The 27,047-nt window shown below is 30.2% G+C and overlaps 1 protein-coding gene across 1 annotated transcript in view; it reads right to left on the bottom strand.

Moving 5' to 3' along the window:
* The window catches only part of LOC130899758 (protein unc-13 homolog A), a 179,597-nt gene extending 156,689 nt beyond the window's left edge, over positions 1–22,908 (bottom strand). The window contains exon 1 of the mRNA XM_057809940.1: positions 22,825–22,908. The gene's annotated coding sequence lies outside the window, so the exon portion shown is untranslated. The remainder of the gene's footprint in view (positions 1–22,824) is intronic.
* Positions 22,909–27,047: the final 4,139 nt, after the last annotated feature.

The raw sequence follows: 27,047 nt of genomic DNA, 5'->3' as shown, positions 1-27,047 counted from the left end.
GGATGGTAACGTAGTGACACATTTCACGCAAAATAATGCAAAATTTTCATTTCCATTCTTTCTACTATCCGACTGTAACCTCTGTCAAGTTTTAACATTGGAGAGACAGTTTTTGTCGACATATTCCACTTATAAGAGGCATGTAGGTGTCCTTGGCATTTACAACTATTAGCTACAGAGTAGGATTCCCCAGGATTTCTTTTAAAAGATATTTATCACATTGTACATCAGTGTCTATGAATTTAACTTAGTCAATAGCGGAATCTTCTGATAAATATCAGATAGTAGTAAGTTCTGTTTAACCAATTTTCTATTGTATACCTGTACCTATATGCTCCCAATATAATCTTTCAACTTAATCAGTCTTAAAGGCCAATTATATCAAGATGTACGGCAAAATTTCTGGTATCATTCCAATCAGTGTATAATGTGAAGTTTTTTGCAAACGTTTCAATCTACTAACCATCAGATTTTAACCCAAATTCACAAATTGTTGAACTATTGTACATTTGGCAAAAAGCTGTTCCATCAGGTAAGACTGTGTAAACTGCTCTATATTTGACAACTACAATAACTTCACTTCATAAACTTATTCACTAGTTTTGAATATCAACTGCATTGCGGTGGCAATTTGCTGGGTAATTCTTCAAGGTTTCGTTACCTGAAACGATTGTACATTCATATGAAAATCGATAAAATTGTGTCAGAAGATATGAAATATTCCACGAAGCTTTTTTTCTATCAATTTATCAAAAGCGAGAAAGTATGCTATAGTTCAAGGCAATAAGTCGAGGCTGTAACCAGAATTTGAGTTAGGGAAGCTCCTGTTCCATTAGCTAAGACTGCATAAACTGTTTTATTTTTAACATCATCTATCAGATTCTCCCTCACAACTTCGCCACATAAACTTATTCACTCGTTTTGAATATAAACTGCATTGCGGAAACATTTTTCTAGATAATTCTTCAATTTTTCGTCATTGAATCGATTCGTAACTTCAATAAATCCAAAAAACTCTTTTATCTGCTTGTTTTTCACTTAGCGGCATATCATGACTGCAGTGAACTGAGTCTGAACGGGAGTTTTTCATACGCGTCAGCACTATGGGTTTTGCAGCGTTTGGTCGCGATCCTTCCACCAAATTTTGAATACCTTTATGTACCTAGCACTGTCTTTATGATTCAATTTTGCGCAGACCAAAAGGTATGATTCCATCTAAGATAACTGGTTGATTGAAACGAAGTGAGAATTTGATTAGAAAATTGCATCTAGACAAACAAACTAACAGAGTAAGTTAAATAATATGTGGGAAAAAAAGTGACTAATTGAAATGAATATTTTAAGTGATACAGAAATTCAATATAGCTAGAAGTAATCGTAAATATTTAGAAAAAGGATGTATAAATGACTGAAAACAAATATCAAAAAGAATCGAGCTCAAATATTTGCTAGAATGAATTTTTAAAGCCATTCAAAGGCCTTGTCAATAAAACCTCTAGAAAAAATCGTAGTTGTTCTCTTATATATTTATTCATGTTTTCGCTTCTGTAAAGCCTATTTGTTATTGTTTCTAGATAGTTTCATCATCTCTTATTTAATTGATCTAGAATATCACGAAATTGAAACATAATTTGTAGCAAATCTGAAAGTATGAATCCGTATAAATATAATATCTAAAAATAGATGCAACGGACCGACAAAAAGTATTTGGAAGCAACTCATGAGTAGAATTTCTCATTTCGATATGGATAACTGCCAAACCGTAAAAGCGAGTAAAATCTGGAACACACTTGTTGGAAGTAGAGTGACCTGACTGGATTTATAGATTAACTTTCCCGCAAATTCTGTAATTACCTTCAGCAAATCGAAATTCAATGTTTTATTGGTCTTTGTAATAGAATTGGCAAATCTGCAGAAAAGTCCTATTGATTTTTATTGCAATGACGATTTTTCGTTATACTTTCCCCTCGATTCACTAGTTTTGTAGATTTTCACGGTTCTTTCCATGAAAGTTTATAATACAGATATAATGCTGTTTACATAGGACAGAAAAATCATTATTTATAAAATAGGTTAAGAAGTCATCGATACGATAAAAAATGAAACTGCTTTAATAAATCATAATAAGTAGACAAAATATATATAATTCTGTCTCTGGCTGATTAATACCTTGGTTATTATTATTAAGTGTTAAGTTATAGCTTCGTTCGTAATAGATAATTTGGACACATATCGAATGTATTCCAAATATCTTTTGGACGTATCAAATGCACTTGCTTTGTTTACGAACATCTAAAATTATACCTAATTTGGATTCAAAACTAGCTAGAAGAATAGAATGTATATAATTAACTGGCCGAAGGTTTATTTCTGATATTTGTGAGTATAAAGTCAAATACCGCATTTTTTAAATACAATTATATAGAAAATTATATAAGTTAGAGGTTATTTCGTGGTAAATATGAAAAAAAAGTATGAATGCACCTACATTGAATGTATTCAGAACACGTTCGGGATTATAAATCTGTGCTCCACGAACACAGAATTTTTAATCCTGAACATAGTTTATTAACACCGCGAACATACACTTTCAAACTGCGCATGAATATGGTGACATATTCAGGATATTTACAGCAAACAAAACTTATATCTTTATGAAGACCAGAATTATGTCGATAAGTCAAAAAAATGTATAAATAGAAACCTAACATTCATAATATAAGATTTAAAATAAGTAGATTGATAATCTCGACCTGCTTGTTTCGTGAACATTTAATAAATCTTTTTATGACGCTCTCAATCTTTGGATTTGGTTTTTATTCGCAAGATGAACTATCGACTCATATTTGTATAAGTTATAAAGAGATTAAAATTAGAAAAGAGGTTCGATTTAGAATTTTTATCAACAAATTTGTTGTTGTGAAAATTATCGAAGCCTTTATAGTCGTTGAGTTCGTCACAATTTATTCGTACATGGTTAGTGAGGGGTAGTAACACGTATCTTATATTCAAATATATGAGAATCAAAAGGAATATGAATTTAAACTAGACGGTAAAATTGAAATACTGACATGATAACTTGAAATTCACTTTGCTTATGAAGATAATATTAACAAGTTTTGAAATTTTTATTATTGACAATAGAATAATATTCGAGGGAGTAATATTATTCGATCGTCATGTCAAAAGTCATGTTATATTTAAATATTAAACATTATTTTGACGCTTGTATAAGATGCGAGGCTGCTTTAAATTGTTTTAAAAAACAATAGTTTTGTCATTTTGTTAATTTTTATCTTGAGTTTTGTTTCATTCACGTGCCAGATGAATACTACGATTGGTACGAGTGCTTTTATTGAAATATAATAGCACTCCTAATATATTGGAGTTAGCCGTAAGCACAAGAAAAAATCTGCTACCTGCAATTTCAAACGAAAAGTTTAATGCCCCATTTTGCTGAATTTATGAAGAAGTACGAGTCGTGTTCACTATTGGCTTTACAATCGATGCTAAAAAGTACACTGAATACTCGCCATAAATTCCATAAGATAAATTATTTCAAGTGACATCGGAGGAACTAAATAAATTTCTAAAAGAAGTACCAGATCGTGAATTTATTTTGGCAAAAGTGATTAGGATCGATATATTTCATTGGGGCGCTGCATATGTTGTATTAATCATGTGTTAAACGGGATCCTACCCACGAACGAATTACGTTCTAAAAACATTGAAGATATAGAAGATTAAAACGAAGTATCGTTTATTGTGTTCATTTTACTAAGTTTATGGTGAATATTTTTTCAAATTACCCACATATAGAAAGTTGGCTTAAATAAGTTAGCTGCTTTGATCAAACCAATTAGTATGTTTCTAAAACTAAATGATGAAACTAAAAGAAAAAATGTACATGAGCGGGAGAAACCTTAAGTGGATGGAAATCAACCACAGTAGCCAAAGCTTGGATCGACGATAACATGAATAACAAATTAGAAGGAGGAAGAAAAATTGTAGAATCAGTTAACAAGAAAAACTGTGCAATACAAATTGTTAACAATGTTATAAGTACCGCTACCACAGAAAGTACTACTAATTAATTTATGTTGAAAATTCCATTAGAACAGAGATTCTGGAGTGGCAACTTCTCCATCCATGTCGACTCGCATACCAAATAGGCAAATCTACATTGGCTGCATTGGTACAATTGACAACTGGAATTCAGGTCGCTCTGATGAACGAAGAAAACGTAGTATGTGCCTTCTTAGACATAAAAGGCGGCTTTGACAATACTCCACATGACGTTGAAAAGAGCATTAGATGCGAGAGTAGATAGGATAATCTCTAGATGAATGGCACAACTACTATCTACTAGAACTTCAGAAATGAAAATAGACCGAGAAACCATTCCAATAACTGCACACATACATACATAAATTTCTTTAATTTCGTATTTCTTAGACCTTGTCATACATTAATGCTTCTAAATGTTCTTGATTTAAGGTCTCTTCTGTTTTAAAATTGGTTTTTTTAATAACTTTTGACTGGCCTTCTTATGTACAACTGGGGCCATAAAATCTTGCCCAGCTGCACCAGAGACCTAAAATCAAGAACATTTAGAAGCATTTATACATACATATATACACAAACTTCATTTTTCTAATTTTGGTAAATCAGGACAATGCTGTGAAAGTGTAAATGTAATATTGTGAAATATGATAAATTGCTAATTATATTTAAATGAAAGTTCACTTTTATTTATTCATACTCTAAATTAATAATTAACATACAGCTTCTTCTGTATATTACAATTAATTGAATATAATTAATAGTATTACATTCGCGAATAATGACTAATACTCAATCGGAAAAGTTACACCATTTTCTACGCCGTTAGTGCAAAAATCATCCTCATGAATAATCATTATCATTACTAGCTCATTGAATAATATACTATTACTAGATAACTCATGTGTATAAGTCTATAATTTTATAAAATAAAGGGATAATCATTTTTAATTTATGGGCTTGACTACTGTACAAGACAAAGGGGTTACTTTCTCGTGATACGGTATTTTTTCTGATAAAATAAATTCTAATTTCTAATTTATCCTGATAAAGAAACTTCTGATGATTAGAACCTGCGAAGATTTAATACAATATATGATTTCAAAATGAGAATTTTTATATTGATAGATATTTTTCGTACTCATATCTTCATATTCAATAAATAATTGATCTCGCTTCATTTAAACATACGAGTATCAATGGAGCTTATTATATATCCATTTTTACTGTGATACGATTTCCTATACCGAGAAAAATAAATTTATAGTGAGTTTCCATAATACAGTGTATTCAAAGATTACTCATTTTCCTATCATAATTGAGCTTAATTAACTTTATTTCTGATCAAAATGATTTGTTTTCCGATTCCGATACTTAATGAAACATATATTTTGTTAATATTGTTATCGTACGGAAATATTTCTGATAATTTTTTTTGGATCTCTATATTTGCAGGAAACGCAACCGTCACAACAATTTTGAAAATGATTGATGAAAGAACTAAAACCGTTCATTTTGGGAATTTATTCTAGGTAGATTACTGTGAACTGAGTTTCGTGAATACATATTCAAATATATGAATAATAAAGAGAATAAACATTTTATCGATTCTTATTTATTTAGATATTAGTAATTCAACTGCTTTGGAGCTATTATCATTATAAACATAACAAACAACATGATTTCAATGTCAAATTAATTTTGTACTGAAAAAGATGAAACAGTATATTTATAAATTAAAATATACGGATATTTTTGGTCCTCGATATGTTTAAACTTTAATGTCATGTCATCCTATGTCACAAAAAGATCAGTGATAATAAGTTTGGCTGTTAGATCTATCCAACTATCACATCCGGGAGCTTAGCTAATCAAAAAGCAAAAACTACTAAAAAATATTTATCCAGAAAAAGTTATAAACAACATTCACATTCACATTCAAGAAAAGGTTAAACAGATCAGATATTATAATCAATTAAGAAACAAAACAGAAACTAACCATAAAAATATAAAACATTTATCCATATCATATGTACGATATTAGTTTAAGTCATAAAAGACGTAATACATTATCTAAGTATTTCACTTAACTAAAACCTCAAATACCCAAAAATAAAAAAAGTAATATCGTATATAAAATACCTTGTAATTATTGTGACGCTATCTACGTAGGGCAGACATCTCAGTATTTAGAAAATAGACTAGAAGGTCATCAATACGATGAAAAGAATGAAACTGAATTATCGAACCTCGAAATATCAAAAAACATAAATTCAATTATGAAGATCCAAAAATTCTCGAAACAGTATACACGAAAAATAGAATTTTTAGAAATAGTTCATATTCATATGAACGAGAAAGGCCTAAATAATTTAAGTGAAATTTATTTCAGCTGTATTTCGTAAATTTTAATACAACTATGAGTAATTTGACTTATACATATTTTTGAGATGTAAGAACTGAGAAAACATTGATTTTTCATGTTAAAACAGATTTGTATTTTGATTTTATTTTATTTTGAGATAATGTTTAGTAAACTATCGATTAATACCGCAACAGGTCGAAACGTCAAATTTTCATCTGCATTTAAAAAATTATAAAAAAATTAATTTTAAATCAGAAGAGACCCACAATCAAGACGATTTATAGACATAAATACATGAAGAGATCTAAGAAATAAGTTAATTCCACTATTTAGCTAATTTCGTATAAGTTTCTAGTCCTCTCCATTTTGCATTTTAATTTCTACCATTGATATACTTCGTATTGCCTAATTTCAGGATGTTCCAAAGGTAACCAACATGCTCGATACAGGAATGCAAATTATAATAAGTGGAATCAAAAAATTAGTAACAGATTAGTAGTGGAAGCTTTTTTCAAATAAACCGCACTTAAAGAATGAAGTGAAAATGATCGGGTCATGTTTTCCACTAGAACTAACTAAATTTAGTTCATTGCATTGATGGAAATTTTGAAAGCATTCAGTTTTTTTATTTAATAAGGCGTAGCGTGATTTAAAAAGTCATAACAATTTTGTGCAGTGCTAGTGCAAATCTCAGTAAATTTGTTCGAAAATATTGATAAACAAACAGGAGAACACTCACAGAGGTATCGAATAACCAGAAGATTGATAGCTATTAGTGTGCACAATCGATAACTAATACGATCCTTATTTGTAGGAGTTCAATACAGTGCTGACAAAAATATTAACGAAAAAAATGAAATAATCAGAACAAGATACAAATGTAGAGAAAAGTGAAAGTTTCTTTGAAATCAAACATAGAGTAAAGAGAAAATAGATCTAAATGATCAGTCTGGAACATATTGGGATATATAGATGAAATAAGATAGGATTTAATGTTAAATGAGGATTAGGAGAAAAAAAGAGAAATATTAGGAGAATACACATAAGAAATTAGAGTAGAAGTGATCTAAAGAGATGAAATTTTGGCTCATTTCTAAAATAATAATCTAAATTATGTAATTTTAAGTGAGGGTTGATCTCTGAACCCATATATACTTCCCTCATCCATATAATTAACGGTTGCTTTTAATAAATTTCGGTAAGATTAAATAAACAATTCATTAATGCCTCTAGGTATTGGTTTATGTTTCTCTCGATGAATGTTCGTAATTATGTAAATATTTGGTTACGTGTATCTGTCTAATCAAAATATTTCCTTTGTTTTACGAAACGTTATTCGTTAATTGATATAATTTGGAAAAACATTTCATAGTTATTCAATGTAAATGTTTTCTTGGCCGAAATTCACTCAGAACACAATTTTATCTGAATTCGTTCAATGTGAAAAATCATTATTAGAGTGGTGGAACGAAATTCGTCAACAAAATGAATATACTAGAGGATGAGTATAAATTTAATAAAGGAAACCAGTTGAATTTTACAATTTATATTAGTTTAATGACCACGGAATTTGGCGAATATTCAGTTTACTTCAAAAAGTGTGGGAAATGAAGACAAATATGTTATAAAAATAGAGAGAAAATTTGTTTATACTCTTAGGAACACGATTCTTATTTCGTGATATGAAAATAAATCGATATTTTTATGTGCCTTTATGAATAAATCATTTTGATTTCAGGTCTTCTTCAATTGAAAATTGGTTTTGAAACAGGATTATAATCTTGACGCTTTCATATATTTCGGTCTTTATCGAAATATTAATTTATAAAAATTACTTTTTCTGGTATTTGACAAGAATTCTTCACTCTTATATGGTTTGTTATTGCAGTTTTATTTTTTAAGTTATTGATGAATTTTTGATCAATTTTCCAGGCATTGAGATATCTGTTTTAGGTGAACAGTGTCATGATTATTAATATCAAGTTACTTGATATATAAAATAGAATCTGGAACACGAAAACAAAAGAATGATATCATAAATCAAATAACTTGTATTGATTTTAATACAGTTCACATAGGACAGACATCTCAACATTCATAATATAGATTAACAAGTCATCAATACATTAATAAGTATACTTGAAATATTATATTAAAAAGTTTATGAATGATTGACATACATAGGGACGAGAAAACTATTAATCATAACAAAGACGTAAAATAAGTGAAATTTTATTTCTACATATTTTAAGGCATGTCACTTGAGGATAAAAAGTTATTTAGTGTAATCAAAAACACATTCTATAAATGTCTAATTATATTTAGAAAAAGGCTGAAAGATTGAGATTTTCATTTATTTTAGAATCAATTTTCAATTGAACCAAAGAAAAAATTTTAAAAAGTGAGAAATTGAGGAAATTTATACACGCTTATATGTGTTGTCTGTTTGCAGTGCCGACCAATCCTCAAACACAACTCAAACTCGCTGTTGTAATGTAAAATAGAGTCCTCTACTAAAATTCTCGCCTAATGATAACAAGAAACTGAACCAAAATATGGTGCGGAATAGGTGACATCCACTCGCCAGCGTTTTTTAAAATCGGTCTGGAGAACGTGCGTGTGGTGATTTCATCTGCAAATCAGCAAAAGTGAGGTAGAGGATTCCAATTACAATGAAAAGCAACTAGGAGAAGTTTTAAAATATTTACACAACTTCATTTTGCTAGATTAGAATCATATAATTTCCTACTATGGTATTGGAAGTAGAAAATGTATTGGCGGAAGATAATGTTGATAAAATTTTTTGCATAGCTTCTTATAGTTTTTTAAATTGCTTGATACAGGTACTACCATACTGGGGGTATTCATCTGAAACTTACCAATGCAAATCTATTAAGGTTAGTTATATAAGTTTCCCATTATTGGACATGCATTCATCCCACATATAGAGATTTTGAAAAAATTAGGAAGAGGTTGAGAAGAACAGAAATTCTACTCAAATCTATAGCTGATGGAATTGGAAGGCCGGCTCTACCAAATCACCTGCAAAATTTCATTTCAAATTCGCATCGACGGAAAGGTTTTTTATAACAAAAAACTAAATTAAACCGTTAGTTCAATAGAAGGTTTTGTAAAGAAATGGGGCTGGAGTCAGAAAGTAAAGAGTGAAAGGGATGTTATGTAGAGCATGCACTATGACGCAACTGATGAAACACTATAGAATAGATTGAGACAAAGACGACGTATTAATTTTTAACCAAAACATTTTTGGTGATTTGAGTAGTAATCAGGAAGAGATACAGAATCTTGGAGGATAGAATGAATTTCTGTTACAAAAAAACTTAGAGGAGGATTTTTCTTCGCTAAAACATCAATATTTAATGCCAATATCTGAATTCAAGCCTTAATTTATTGCAAAATCGACGAAATCGAGCAAAGAAATTTTGAATCTTCACCTTCTCACACTTCACTCTAGATTATTAAAATCTACTAAACGTAAGTTACATATACTAGATGTGGTTTTATGTCCATCTTATATGATTTTCCTCTATATAAAAGCTTCTCCAAAACTTGCATCGTTAAGTCAGTTTCTTAAGTATACAAAGATAGATACAATGCTTAACGACTGACACTTCTCCTCCAGTCCATCGATTTCCATACACAGCAATAAGAAAATGGAAATATTTGACTAAAATTAGTGAGTCAACCAACATAAATGGTTCCGTATCGTTGGGGCAAAGTTGTTAAATCAACATCATCCTGTTCACTTAATTTATCAGAGTAAGTTCTTGAAACACAAGATACTTGGAACCCATTCTCTTTTTTTTTTTGTGTTGTGACAGAAAACGAGACATATATTAGTAGTGTAAATTTAATGGTATTGGACAAAGATGAATGGGTCGATTTCTCATAGTTTTCCTTGGTGTGTATGATCAACAAAATCAATCAAATACTTCCGAATTTGAGGATCATTTTATAGTTGAACGTCAAGTGGGGATGATTGATAAGAAACTTTTGTTTTATACTTGTCAATTTGATTAATTACTGTGATTTTCGAATCTGTTTATATATTATTATGAAAATTCGAAACATACAATTGAAGTTTTTGTGATATTTACAACAACCGAGAATTTCAACTACTAAGAAACTTGTAGCGATGATAGTAAAAATGGAATAGAAAATGGGCGAGTGAAATATAAGCTGTCCGCATTGAGAGGAATAATTCTTGACATTGGCTTTCTGACTACTTCATGAATATACCTAGAAAACGCTATTATTGATTGGAGACTAGACTAGACCTCTTACTATGCGATTACTCCATATCTGCCTTCAAGCTTCTGATCTTCCTTCATACCACCAACTATTGAAATGGTTTTGTTCCAGGAAGCTAGCATTGATTTGTTGCCATGTATATGTAAACTACCAGGTTCAATTGTATGTAGAATATGTCTAAAATATACTAACCATTACAGATTCTAAGGCGGTTAATCCACGAGTTAAATTTGCTTGGAACAAGGTGCTACAAGCAGAAATTTTACTTACAGATATTTCGAAATTATATGGGACTTGATGCAAAAAATTCGGGAGTGAGTAGATGACGTAAAAATAAAGCTTTAGCATGAAAAAAATTCTCGTACGACCCCTCGTTTATGAGTTATATAAATTATACACTCGTATATTATGAATTTTAACCTTTTCCCTGCTACTATCACTTTTTAGATAATTTCTAAATTCCATTAGAATGCGTTTATGGGACTATTTTAATCACCTGCAGCAGTCAGATGATGAAAATCTTGCGCCCGACTTTAGGGATTGTCTTCTGCAGGCACAGAACATTCGTCTAGACTTATTAAAATGGGTTTCAATTGTCCGACTATAGAAGGGCGTCGCAGTGAAAAGGTTAAATGAATCATTACGGATGTCCATGTAGTATTTTTGTCGGAATACATGATTTTACACTACTATCTGAAGGCCAGGGGCGGCTTCTGTCCAATGGTTAACAATCCGTAACTTTTACAGGGACAACCTATACAATTGATTGATAGCAAAAATGACTTTTTCAATCGATTTTTCAACAAATTCCCCTGAATTAAATACAATGGACTCTTTACTTCACGTAATCATCCAGTAAAAATTCTCTATGTTCAATGTATGATTTATTTTCACGTCACCTACTTACTTCCAATTTTTTTGCATCCTGGAACACCTTGTATATATTCAGCTAAGGGGTTAGTTTTCACTTTATTTTTTTTCTCTTCCACAGAAATTTCTTGAAAATGTTTTCATTTAATTTCTAATATAAAGCTATCAAAAAATCAGGCCAATATATTATCATATAAATAACTGTAGGATAAACTGAGTAATGTATTCAAATTTTACCTTTAATGCAATAACCTGTAAAAAAAGAGAAATGGACAACAGGGAATTGCAATATGTGCCGACGTGAGGATTATACAGACTTTGGGTGTAATGCTTTGAGCATGAAAATTCTGCGTTGTACTATATTTTTGTTCGAAATAGTGTATGGTGTACCAAATTGGAGCTTATCATTACCATAACTGCATATGGAAATGGTGTTTGTTTTTGGCAATCAATACCGTCAATTAATGGAAAAAGAATGAAGTTACAAAATAACTTTGAGAACATGAGATTGATTAAATAGAAGCTTCTTTCAAAGAAATATTTTAGTGATAATATTTCCGTTAGTTAGGATGAATGACAAATATTTGAGAATTGATTAGAAACTGTTATAAATTCTGAATATGACTATATTATTTCAAGTTGATTTCATTTAATTTCAGTGATGCTGTCGATAATAGTAAATTCCTCAGATGCGAATTGGATATCTTCAATTTATATACAGTTAAACAATGGACAATAAATCTTTATCTTTTTATTTAAAATAAAATTTTTCTACTGCGTCAATGAATAATTCAGGTGAGAAAATTGAATAAAGGTGGTATAGAATGCTGAATTTAGAATACTGAAAATTAGCGTCAGAACACACTCTCTCCAAAACTACCGAATAGTTACCAAATAGGTAGATTCGTATCTTAATTTTCCAGAAGTTACGACCTACCTTTATGAATAAATTTTCTCTTAATTTCGTTTGCTTCTTTTGGAGAAGCGTATATGAATTTCGGTTAGTAAACGAATTTATGAAAAATCCCGAAGCACGTCAAATTTGAATAATAAATTAACATTCATAACGTGAAAATTTGATCCATACCTTAATCCCCTTCGAATGACAAATTACACCCTACAATATTTTAAATGGAAAATGTATGCTTGTGATATATCGTTTAGGTTTCTACATTCTCTATTCAAAAAAGTTTTGCTTTCAAGTTTTTGTTACTTGTTATTAAGATAGAATGAAATAAAAATATGATTTCAAAAATTCACTACAAACAACCAAAAACTGAAATATGATGGAAAATCTAATAAAATGTGAAATGTGGATGATGGATGTCGATAAAGTAAGCGTTATTCATTGTTTTAAGTCATGTAAATCAAAAAGTTCAATTCTCTATGCAACGCATTGATCTCCATACATAAAAATCTAATAATGTAAGATTATGTGATCCTAGCAATGGATTTTCGTCTCGCTAACTACAAAAAATATTGCTCTGACGTACTATAACGTGGTCAAACTATATTGCATTCACTGAAACTGGAGGGTTTTCAGGATCAAGATATCAATTTGCCAATGTTAAAATTATATAATTTTGAAGTTTGATATGGTTTCCAACAATCCCTTCGCAAACGTTAGCCTTTTAAGGGAAATGCGTGTGTTGTTTTCACATCCAATGAGGATTTTTTTATTGGCAAGTAGCGACAATTTTGGTGTTTGGCATGACCATTAAGTAAAAAAAAGAACTTATCAGAAAACATACTGTCTTCTAATTGGATAAATTCATAATCGATGTACGGCTAAAATTGAATGTAGTAAAGTTTACTCGTTATATGTGGCTTTTCTCACAACTCAAGTATATATCTAATTTGATTTTCATCACTCAATCCATTGAGAGCCGCTTTTATATCTTTCTAACATGACCGAACTCCTGAAACTGCTTCTCTAGTTTCTAAATTGTATCTTGGGATATATGCGGAAACTCTCATGAAATGGGCAAATTACTTGGTGCTTTATTTAACTTTTATCTCCGCAGCCAATTATTTGTAAAATAGGTATTTTATAGATTACCGTTAATAAAACTAGTTTACAGTACTGAAATCAGCTAATTTCAAACTAAAATTATAATACTGAGAATTTATATTTAAAGAAAGAATTTACTGGGACGTTTCAAACAAACTAAGGTTACCACGGAAACTCTTTAAAGCAATTAATTTTTATTTCATCTTTTGTTTTCGGAAATGCAAAGACTGAACTTAAGAATTCGGGTGGTTAATTAGATGAATGAAAAGCCATTGCACAATAGAGAAAATATACAACTTGCATTCTAGGTTAGTGTAAAGTCGTTATGTGTACGGCAAGGCAGTAATAAATTATTACTTGCATTGCAGTTATTCTATTCAGTTACTCATTTTTTTTCACAGTACAGAGTATTCTGAAGTTTTAATTCAATAAATAGCATTTTATCATAGTTGGTTATATATTCAACGTATATTGTTGATATTTCAAATCCTTCGTTTTCAATAAAATAGAATATACTTTGACCATTGAAGCACAAGACCTAGAAACTTACAAAACGACAAACTCCACCCATCATTTGATTTTATGGTATCTTACTGTTAATATCGTGAAAATTATAGACCTCCAACTTTTTTTAACAATTTTAGGGTGATTAGATTTCAATTTCAAGTATTAAGATCATGATAAACTTTGGAATGACCACTGTTAAGAGCTAATAAATCATTTAATGGAACCAATTGAGAGAGATAATTATTAGAATTTCTTTAGCGCAATCTAAAAATAACATTTATGTCTACAGTACCTAATTATATTTAGCAAATGAGTAAAATTTCTGATGGTTATTTTGCAGTCGCGTATCAATTAGATAATCCCCTCATCGAGATTCTCAGACCAATTACTTGAGTTTTGGGGGAAAAAAGATTTGAAATATTCAGGGGCATGTTTCTAGTATTTATTATTATTGTTGAAATGTGATTAAAAGGTGTTAACTAGTAACAATTGACAACAATAGCTGGAAACCATAGAAATAATTACAATCAATGGATACAGTTAATTATATTTCACTAAATGTATTTCCTATTTTTCTTACTCTTAATAAAGTTCATCCCTTCAAAATAACATCAAGCTTCTTATTCGATCAATATCAAACAAACATTGTATTCCTTCATTTTTATTCATTTTTATATATTCTCTTGTTTTGATTTATCTATTCCGTTCTAATAAACTCAAACGAACTCATGAAAATATCCGAATCGGTCCATTTATTCTTATAATAAATTAAAATGCTACTAAACGATTCAAATATATTTTTCGATGTGTGTATTGGAGATAAATACCAAGTTGGGGTAGTTTATAGAGACGTGTATCCATGAATTGGCACTGAATGAAATTTTAAATGAGCGTCATATTTCCAGCACGATTTTCTGATACGGACAAAGTATCAATGGCTTTTAAAAAATCTCATTTATCATTCTATTTTGCGAGTCTGTTTATTTAAAATGAATAATGAAAATAACTCGGAAATAGGTCCCAATATACCTAACCAAGAATAAGACATTCATGTTCCCGGAAAGAACTAGTTCACAACAAACAAAAAATGAAATATTACAATGAAAGTAGGGTACGTACCTTTTTTATTTGAAAACTGAACAGACTATTTATTATCATCTACTAGAATTTCCAGCCTAACAAAGAAACAAGATTTTTTTCGTCCGAAATAATAGGCATTTACGTATGAGTCTGATGAAGATCTCTGTTCCGCAAGTTAAACATTAAGGTTAGGAAATAGGAAAAGCTCGCTGGAAGTCAAATCTGGTGTATATGGTGCGTGGTGGACCAAATGAAAATGCAATTCTGGGATTTCAACCCTGGTGGTCACCAAAGATTGTTGTCCTCATGGAAAAGTACTTTCTTTTCTCCAAATGTAGTCGCTTTTTTGCAATTTTTTCCTTTACTGTACCAATTTGTGATTTATAATCATAATATCATAATTAAATCATAATGAAAGTGAGTTTTTCACATTTTTTATAATAGAGTTGATGAACATAACCTCAAAAAACGCAGGTCTGCCCTTTTCAATCCACTGTCTTGACTATTTTTGCCTTTCAGACATGTAGTGATGGATCCGGGATTCATCTGCAGTTATGAATCCATGCAAAAATCAATCTCAGTTTGCTTAAGCGGCATCAATAACGCCTGGGAAATGTACTATTTGGGGGAACGTTTCCGGTGATATAACTGGTTGTTATAGTTTTTTACCTAAAAATTTTCGGACGTAAATGATAGTACAAAGTCTCTGTATCTAGCTCCTCTTCCGTTTCCGTAGGCTTATTGCCTTACAAAAACAAGTATTTAATGCCAATTCGATACCCAATTTTATCGATGCTGACATTGACAACTCTTGTAACTGTTTTCCGTGGTTTTTATCGCGCGGTTTTGTGTAATACTCAGAAATAATGACATGAAAATTATATATTTGTATTATACGTATCCATTAAACCAGTATATGAATTCATAGTTCAGAAAAGTATTTTTAGATAAAAAATGAATTCTGAGTAAGTTTATGAAAAATATAGCGTCCTATTTTACCCCCGTTAATGATGACTATTAACTGTTTGAATCACCAATTATAACGTCTAGTCTCCCATTGTGCACCCTTGCAGGAATTGAATTTTCCAAAATTCCTTCACTCATTTAAGTAATTCAAAGAACAAATACTAAAAGAACGACGTGAATGGTTTCTAAGAAACTAAATGCGTTGCGTAGTTGAATTTTTTTAAATCTTTAGCCTAAACTTAAGAGTGAGAGTATCTAAACTTATTAATTTTCATTTCCAGCACCTATTCGACTCCCTTAGGGATGTAAAAAACCAAATATTTTTTTAGTAGAAAGTAACTTTGTAAGAGGAACTACAATTTCATGATTGTAGCTTTATTAGTTTCCACTGTACGCTGATAGTCATGTTCTTTTATATTTTTTGATACAACAAATTCATTGATGTCTAATATTCAGCAGTGGACATTTCAGTGGACAAATATAGAGACTTTTTTGATACTAGAAAGGATATTGAATTCTAATCCTTGCTACCATGGAATAATTCATTGTAAAGCTGTATAAAAGCTATGAAAATCCATTAATAAGCATATTCATAAAGTATAGTGAAGTCGGGGAAAGCTGGAAATCGAAATTAATTACGATAGAATTGAAAAAGGAAAATTGAATACGTTTTATTTATCTGTATTGATACAAAAATATAGTAATTAATCTATTAATGGTCATCCAAATAAACTAAGTTTGTAAAAAAATGTTTATTGAGACTAATGGACCACTGCAAATCATTAGAGCAAAAACTGTAATTAATGTTTTACTAGACTACAATAAAAAACCCGTTTCAGGGCAAAAGAGGTAACAAAGCACATAATTTATGTGATGTAATTTAACTAATGGGACATGAGAAAGTTTTTACTTCATATGGAAGTAATGATACTAATCTAAACTTCTTGTTCCCTAAGCAACGTTAAAACGTGAAACATATTAACATATTTCCTTTTCAATTGGATCTGATACACTCCTAAAGCTGTATACACCTCATAGATTTGTACAAAAAGCGATTAACTATCACTCCACATGAAATAGGTTTTCAGAATTTTCATTTTATTCTCTCGATAGATTTCCAATAGATTCGTTCCATGGAAACAAGTAAACAGATAGTAGTTGAACAAAATTATTCTTTTATCAAGTAGTGAAATTGTAGTCACCAGAAGTATTTTTAGATCAACAGTAATTTTCATTCACAATTTCAGATAAATAAAGATTTCAGGAACTCCGTGATGCATGTTTCTTGGTGTATGTGGGAATATGGGAGATTTGTACGTGCACTCCAACCTGGAAGATCTGTTGTGTCTCTCCTTTGCATTTAAGAGTATTATGCACTCTCTCAGACCTCCTTTATTTGCTATTGTTATTATTAACCCTCCCTCCACTTCATTGGCACTTTTTCTTTCCTACAGATTTTCTCTCCTCGATTCCTCTACACTGCATACTTTTCATACAGTCCTGGTACTTTCTAATTTTTGAGCTTTTGAACCGCTTTCATGAACTCTACTATTCTAGTACTTCATCATTTTATTCTGTTCTCATTCCATTGAAATATTTTTTCTTCATTGTTTTCTTCTTCTTTATCTCTTTCATATTTTTTTAACTCTTTGCATTTCACTTGATCTTCTTGTTTTCTATTTTGTTGTCATTGTTTTTTTATTTGCTACTCTTTCCTTTTGGACCCATTTTTACACGATTTACTATTCTTATTCCAGCTTACTACATACTGCAGCACTCTTTTATGTTTGTCCACAATTCTCCCATACCTAGGGCACAGCTTCTCTTAGTCAGTTCTTTTTCTACTGCCTCTTCATATTCTTGTCTTGCTACGTCTTTTTCAAATTTTTATCATTTCCTCTGGTTTTTTACTTATATTGTCTTCGTTCTGTATTATTATTTGTTCTATTTTTGCTACTATAAGGAAATGGTCTGTGACCGCTGGTGTGGTCAAATGTGATTACTATTTAGTTTTTCCACGTTCAACCACGGACTCACCGATTATTTAGACACGGATGTCTGATATTTAGGTGCATGAAAAAATAATGTGCTCCTGAATTTTCCCTTCTTCTTCACCCATCCTTCAGTAGCCTTCGTTTTTTATTTTGATTCCTCAAGCTAATGACAATGTACCGTCATTATAAGAATACGTTATTTCTTCTTATGTCCAAATAATAATCTCGAGTGTCTAAGACCGGATATAGACTCCTAATTTATTGCTCAATTAACCCACATTAGAATAACTAAATTTGACAAAACGAAATATTTCGCGACAGATATAGGCGATAGGATAAAATGTCAATGACATATTGGATTGAGTCCAACAAAAGACTTTTTACATTTGTTGGCAATTCATAGTTGCTAAACTACAAACTGTTTGAGTTCAACGTAAAACGAAATGAATTTCATGCCTGTAAACTGTTGCATTAAACTCGAGACCCATATATTTCCTCTAACCACATTTTTTTGGTTTCAAAATAATTCTTGTACGAATCATTCATATTACCTAAATTAATGTTACAGACGCTATTTAAACGAGGTTCGTTCGAGACACATATCTTCTGTTGTTATGTACAGTCACTCCTCTGGGAACTTATTCAGGAAATTAAAGATCACCGGTTACTGAATTTAAACAAAAAACCTATTATGGAATGATTCACGAGTGGATTACTCCGAATGCGAATATAACATCAATTTGAATTGACTTTTGAATTAGTGATTTTGGCTTTTCAGTTTCAATCTTCTTTAGGTTCTACGTATAATTTATCCAAACCGAATCTGTTAATATTTCAACAATAGGAAAATATCGGATTTTCGATCTATATTAAACACTTCAAATACAGCTCACACATTAATAAAAAAATTACAGGATACAATGAAAGAGATTTCCTTCGGGATAAGGAATTTATAACTGCAGTGTGAGCTCAAATCACTTGACAGCTATAACGAATATGTGATGTTACCGAACTCACTTCTCTATTTTCTCGGAAAAGTGATTTTAGGGTTAGAAAGACAATATAATATACTAAAGGTAACGGTTATCATTTTGAACATTGGAAATAGTATGACTTACAATTTTTGAGCAGTATTGAACGTAAAATATGTACTAGTTTTTTTTTTGGTATCGTCTGACCTAATCAAGATTTTTATGATTATGAAGAAATCTGTCTATGTTTCAATTAAACCTTCATGACAGATTTATCGAAAGTTCTCTACCGTGCGCATCCGATACAACAAATATAATAAATTATACTACAGTGAAATTTGTTTTCTATATAGAAAAGATCCCATATAATATAGCAGGGTTAATTACGCTAGATTTTTCCAAACTGTATGATTGAATATTACTGAAAATACCATTCTATGTACTGGAATTTATCCTATTACATATTTGCCAGCTTAGACTTCCATCCAAACAAATTGCGCAAAGGATCAACAAGTCAAGAAGTAAAGTTTCTATAGAAAGAAATTTGAAATTCCATTACTAATACTGGAAATCAATGAATAATGAACAAATAAACTTCATTTCTTTCGAAGTTTTTCCCGTACCATCAAAATCGAGGCCGTCATCTCCCAATGGAGCATAAAAGTTCTGAGAAAAAAGATTAAGAGAAAAAAGAAATGGGAAAATAGTGAAGTACCCACTAACACTCCTTTTTTAGAGATATCTTGGAATAAAATGAGATACGAGATGAAGAAACCAACGTCGAAATATGAAATCTCTTAAGAATAAAAGTGGAATTTGAAGGGTATAAAAGTGAAGAAAGTGAAAAATGAAAATGATAGTAATTATGAATAATGTATCTGATTAGTATTTATTAGTCTACCACGGAAAAAATTATGAAACTGCGCTCATTTTTGAATCGAAAATCAAAAATTTCTAACATATGCAATTGATGAAATGTATTTTCTGGTAAAGTTAAATTTAAAAAAATACTACGGACGTGTGTGTTTTTAGTTCTGCTTCATATATTGGTCTTACAGAAACAAATTGTTCAGGTGGGCTTCGAAAATGAAGAAGATTTCAATTCGACCTTGTGATAAAATCATCTGATATTTATATGAAAAAAATTCGCAAATCACACGGGCGAGATAAGCTTTGTTTTAATTACCAAAATGGCAAACATATAAAATTAACGCTGGGAATGAATAAATTTGACAAATGGCAGAAGTGAAATTACCTGATTTATCAGGTCATTCCCGACAGCTTCAGCTAATGCAGGAGAAAATTTTTTAACTGTAAAAGGCTATCAGTATTGGAAACTTCAGTAAGTTTGCTGTGTCGATAATTATATGGTTAGCATTAATATATCAGGAAGTGTAGTAAAATCAACTTAGTCTTTAACGTCATTAGAACGTGAATGCTGTGGAAGCTCAGTACGTTTCTTTTTCAACCTCAACTTCGACCTCGGCTAATATTTCAATTACCGAAGATATATTGAAGCGAAACGATGCTCCAGGAATTAATTTCCAAATTAAATCGAATATAACTCTCAATTAATTTGCGCTTTAGAGAAATATGTAATGCCTCTTACGTGTGGAAAAATATATGATATGATTTTTTTTTAAATCTTATAATACCATACCAATAAACAGATCGAAGAGTAACCTTTATGGCTAGATACCAAGTTCTCGTGAAAGCTGTTCCACATTCTACATATTTTAGGAATTTATCTCTGATATATGTATCACACAAACGACAGTTGAGTACTTTATCTGAATATTTTGTATTATTTTTACCATGCGGAGTTTTGAATTTAGTCTATAAATCACAGCGTGAGTTTTCTGTATATTGTTAAAGAAGATTGACAAATATAACTTGAATAATAAATCAAAATGTTCGTGTTCTAGACATTTTCGGTTGGAAAAGTAGAAAGTTGACATTGATTGTTGACTTTAAACTTTTCTCATATAATCATGACGTACCATTATCCAAACATATTAGTTTATATGAAACAGATTTTGCTTTTTACCAAAAAACTCCTACCTTTCTTTTGACCCTATTTTTATACTGTTTGAGTAGCTGTTTTGCACTACAATAATTCTTATATGATATTCAAGAAATCTACAGGAACGAATATTGATACAACTCTACAAATTTACTTAGAACCTTATCAAATATTGTACGAAGAAAACTTTAGACTAGGAGTAAATATACAAGATGTTGAATTATAATTTCTGAGGTTTGATGTCTTAAGTAATTACCACGGCATAATAGAGAGAAATTAGCTTTATTGATTATTGCGTTATGAAAATAATTACATTATTCATGGCATTTACTTTCTACTTCGATTTTTGGCGAGAACGCAAAATGCGCTTTCGTCATTTTTTCAAATTCGATGTTAAATTGAAAAAAATTGATTTGTAGTATATAACTCTTACAATAAATACTGTAATATGACAAACAACAAATTAATAATCGAGTTGGATAAAACCATTTCAATGAATGAAAAAGAAGAACACATAGATTCGACAAATTATCCACCCGATCTCCTGAAATTTAATAGTTGTTTCTGGAGACCATGACTTGTTGCACCAATGAATCTCTCATTTTCTAAAAAATACGTCTTAATAGTCTAGAATAAACCAATTAAATGCCACAGATTTTCTAAAACTTGAGAACGAATTATTTACTTTTTTTCAGTAAAAATTAGTAAACGAGAATATTTTACCACCCTAAGGATTTCTCACTCAAAACTTATAATGAAATATTTATTGTGCTATTGATTGATTGCATTACATTTTTCAAAAAATCATTAGGCAGATAACAGTGTGAAAATAATTCAATTGATAATAATCTCCACATAAATAATTCAAGCTACTAGATTGTTTCGAAAATCAATATAAATAATAATATTCGATATTTTGGAATGATTTTTTATATACTATCGTTTCAAAAAATGTTTCTTGTTACTTTTATTTTATACTGAAATACTGGAATCGGAATATCAAGAATTTCATCAGTACCTCAGAAGCAGTGCTCCAAAATCTGCGAAATAAATATTAATCCATTGGGAATTCAAAGGAAATTCCCTATTCTCTTTCGTGAGAAACCTATATTAGATATCTTAATACTTTGAAATGAATATATTTCAATGTAGATTGATCTTTCTAGAGTTTTAAAATGAGTATTCTTTCGGTGAATAAGTAGCATTTTAGAATTTTCATCAGTTAATGTGCAATAAATAATAATTTCTAAAGAAATTTTTCAACAATTGCTATTATATTATTTTCTCGATCTCATTAATGAAGTTTTCAAAAAGGTATTAGATATACTATTAAAAATATTTTTGTTAATAACTATAAACCTCATTATCTTGATTGTTTTAATGATGTAATGATGTAAAAATACTTTATAAAAGTATAAAACTATTCACTATCTGTATGTTTATTTTTGTATAGCATTCGAAATATATTTTGATTTAAAATGTGCCTTATAAATGGATGATATAAAGTTAAATAGTTGCATGCCAATATAAAGAAATTAAAAGTTGCAAAACAAGCAAATAAAAAGATGTTTATTTGTATGATATACAAGAACATTTACCACTGCGGTGAGATATTTTTAAAAATGGTGAAAATGTGAAATGTGTGTTGTTAGATAGCATGCTTGAACGACTAAATGAAAAAGTCGAAATGAATTAATTCAGACCACTCGGAAGTCAATCCTTTCAGTAAGAAGTAAAATGTTGTAGAATCACTAAACAAGTTAAACAATTTTTTGGCACTGTTTAAATAACACACGTGGTTTCGTGAAAATTGTACAGACTGTTTAACTGATATTATTATTTTTTGTATTGGTTTTAATTCATATAATTCATTTTTGGAGCGTTTATCTCGAGAAAGACGGACTTCGAACACGTTCGATACAATCACATGAGTGAATAGTTTTTCGATAGTTGGTAGCCGTGCAAAAAGATAGCAGGACGTAGGCAAACTGATGTTCCAAGAGCTAACTGGGAGCCTCAGACTTGCGCTTGTAAGGCCGTCCCTCATATTGATTTCTTCTGATACCCCGCGCGCGCTTTTTACACACGTCGGGGTATGCTACCCTTCTTTGCTTCACTCCTCTTTAAGCCAGCCGTGTGTTGCTTAATTCTAATATACAAACTTGTAGCGTTTGCTATATTCGGTAAACATAACTTAAACTCAATTCGATTGATTCTATTTTTCCTATTTTATTATAAATAAAATTATTGTTGTGAATATAGAAACTGGAAAGTTTGATATTAAATAGAAGTATGAAGATTAGATATTTTTCATCTCTCATATGAAAGTTAAGAATTAAAATACTTTTCATATTCCGTACTAATTTTTGTGTTAAGTAAAACATAAATTTGACATTGATAATTCTGGAAAAATTTTTTTTGCATTGTACCCTGTTTCCTTTCTATATTTCAGGATTTGAGAATATATTTCTATTTTCTAGCGATTTGATGATTCCACAATCTATTTTCTAAATATTGGGATGATGGTCCGATATAAATTGCAATACGAGGGTGGTTCGATAAGAAAAAAAAGAGATTTATTATTCAATATTCTCGCCGTTCTCTCGATATCTGCCTCTATGCTGTCGATGCTCTCAAATTTCTGCTAGGCGAGTGATATTGTCAAGTTTAAAAATAAAAGAAGTCGCACGGTGCAAAATCTAGTTAACAGCATTGAACAATCGGCTCAATGATTATGTACACTATAACCATGTGACCGTTTACAGTTAGTCGATGTAAATCTTGTCAATTCCAAAAAAACGGTGGCCGTTACCTTGGGACAACCCTTTTGGGTACGCTTGAACAGCATAAAATACTGGTGTGTAGTATACTTTTAATTCGTTATCATCCGTGGCAGCCATTTTCGAGTCACTTAGTCGTGAATCATCAAGAACCAAAGTGAGAAAACATTGAACCTTTAAATTTTTGATGATTGCAATCGAAGAAGGAAATTCTCCATGCAGAGCTTCCAAAAGCTCTTTGATTTCGTTGCGCAATTTTTCTTTCAAAAACATTTGATATATACCATAGAAATCTTCATAATGTTGATTGACTATAATATTTGTTAATCCTTATTTAACAGTGTAAACTGCAGTTTTTGCTTTCTCATTAAAAGTTGCTCAACACAAAGAGTATTTTTTTTTATTATGACAGATTTCCTAATATCTTCCATCACACATACGCATTAACATTCAATATTATTGTCCCCATCGTACAATCATCCACATATTTTATTCTGAATCAGAGTAAGTTGAAACTAATAAATTTGTCTTAAGGAATTTGTGTGTATTTTTTAATTTAATCCTCGACAAATGCTCGAATCATGAGAAGTGGATGTAAGTGTGTGTTTCATAGGTTGGAAGAATGATCATTTGATGGGGTAGTCATGGGATTGTGTACATCAACTATCTTTAAAAAGGTGGAATAATAACATATAAGTATTAGGCATCATTGCTTGATGATATATTGCAAGAAAGTGACTTTATTCGAGATAAAAGAAAATGCTTTTCCGTTAGGAAAACGCACCTTCTCACAGTTCGATCATCACCATGGATAAAATTCACAAATTGGTTGACAACCCACCTTATTTATCATATCTAGCCTCTAGCAACTTTTTTCTGTTGCCCAACCTTGTAATTTTATTTGAAAAAGAGAATTTATCATTAGATGATGACGTTATCGCATACGTGAACGCTTGTGTTGAGGAGAAAGACGACAACTATTATTTTGAAGGGTTTGGGTCGGAAACTTTGAAAATACCCTTCGTATATAAAAAAATGAAATACCATCAAAATATCAGACGACATGAGTGCTGGAGCGGACTTTATTCGAAATTGTAAGATAAAAAAGTTACGAAATTTGGCTGACAACCATACGTGAATAGTGTGGTATCAAATACTGTCCGATATTATCTGACAATAATGCTTTCATAATATTTGAAAGTTGAGTTTACGTACATCAAATAAATTTTTGAAATACTTTTTAGAAGAAAATTAGTATCTTATTCAAAATATTCTCTTCATAATTCTGATAATTTGAATACTTTATAGAATATACTGTCAATAACATCTGAAGGCTAAGAAAAACTATCAGGAAGCTGTAACTTCAACCAATAGATAGTCATGTACATGTATTAAATTGTTATCAAATTTGTGATTACATGGAATACCGAAATATCGCATTATATATTTCTCAAAATATTACGACCGTTCGGCAACATCGCTTCAATTGCTGCATCTGTTGTTGAGGTCAAATTATCATCCACAAGGATAACGAACAATTAATTCTCATAGATGTCCAATTGGGACTGACGCTAGAGCTATAATAATATTAACTAACCTCCTAACATTGTTCGAGGAGTTTGAACATTCAGTTTTCGAGGTTATAAAAAAATACAGAATTCTCACTCATACTAAAATTATATGGAAAACTCTTTTGTTTTTATTTACTACGTGAATAAATTATATTGAGAGTTTTTTTTCCAATGAAATTAATTAATCTAAAGTCATCTGATGGAAGACCACCAATCAGTACAACATTATAATGAAAACAGTTCATTTTATCACGTTGCTATGGACACATATTGAGTTATTTCAATTTTGACGTTTCAAATATTTAATATTTCAAAATTTCCGAAAATTCACCAAATTTTGTTTAATGGTATCTTTAAATAAATTGTTTTTGATCTGTATTATTTTCTTTAATTAGCAATGAATTTTCTATCCGAATAACCCTAAAACATTGATATTCATCGATTTCAATGGAAAACAGTTTACGAATTTAAATTTTGAACATTTGATGCTTGAATTTGGTTGATTTATCTTCCCGTTTATTGATATTTACACATAATTTCGTAATTTGAATACATGATAACTGCGTGATTATAATTTATTTCATAAAAATCAATGCCTATAAAAATAGTGATTTATACATGATCAGAAATATGTAAATCAAAGTGAACAAAGTCGAATTTTCATTATCAATATTTCGAAATTGTTGCCATTAAGATTCATAGAAAATAATTATCTGAGTGTACTTAGAAATGACATTGTCAAAATTTACGTTGAAACCAAAATTTTAGACACATATATAATTTTTGTTTTGATTGTCTTTTGTTAATACCACAGTATCAAAGAAATTTTGAGACAACATTTGATTATAAAGTTTGGATTCATTTTAATAATTATCTGAGTGTACTTAGAAATGACATTGTCAAAATTCACGTTGCAAACAAACTTTTAGATGCATATATAAGTTTTGTTTTGAGTGTCTTCTGTTAATACCACAGTACCAAATAAATTTTTTATAGAACTTTTGATTATAAAGTTTGGATTCATTTTAATAATTATCTGAGTGTACTTAGAAATGACATTGTCAAAATTCACGTTGCAAACAAACTTTTAGATGCATATATAAGTTTTGTTTTGAGTGTCTTCTGTTAATACCACAGTACCAAATAAATTTTTTATAAAACTTTTGATTATAAAGTTTGGATTCATTTTAATAATTATCTGAGTGTACTTAGAAATGACATTGTCAAAATTCACGTTGCAAACAAACTTTTAGATGCATATATAAGTTTTGTTTTGAGTGTCTTCTGTTAATACCACAGTACCAAATAAATTTTTTATAGAACTTTTGATTATAAAGTTTGGATTCATTTTAATAATTATCTGAGTGTACTTAGAAATGACAATATCAAAATTCACGTAGGAACCAAACTTTTAGGTGCATATATAAGTTTTGTTTCGAGTGTCTTTGGTTAAAACCACACAATCAAAGAAATTTCTGATACAACTTTCGATTATAAAGTTTGGATTCATATCAAACTACCAACGACATGGTGACATAGTTCCACTTGAAGACGTGACGCAACATAAGAGTTCAA

This window comes from Diorhabda carinulata, chromosome 11 (genome assembly GCF_026250575.1).
Source record: "Diorhabda carinulata isolate Delta chromosome 11, icDioCari1.1, whole genome shotgun sequence".
NCBI lineage: Eukaryota > Metazoa > Arthropoda > Insecta > Coleoptera > Chrysomelidae > Diorhabda > Diorhabda carinulata.
The sequence above is the reverse complement of the archived record's forward strand: the minus strand, read 5'-3'. Positions and strand labels throughout refer to the sequence as shown.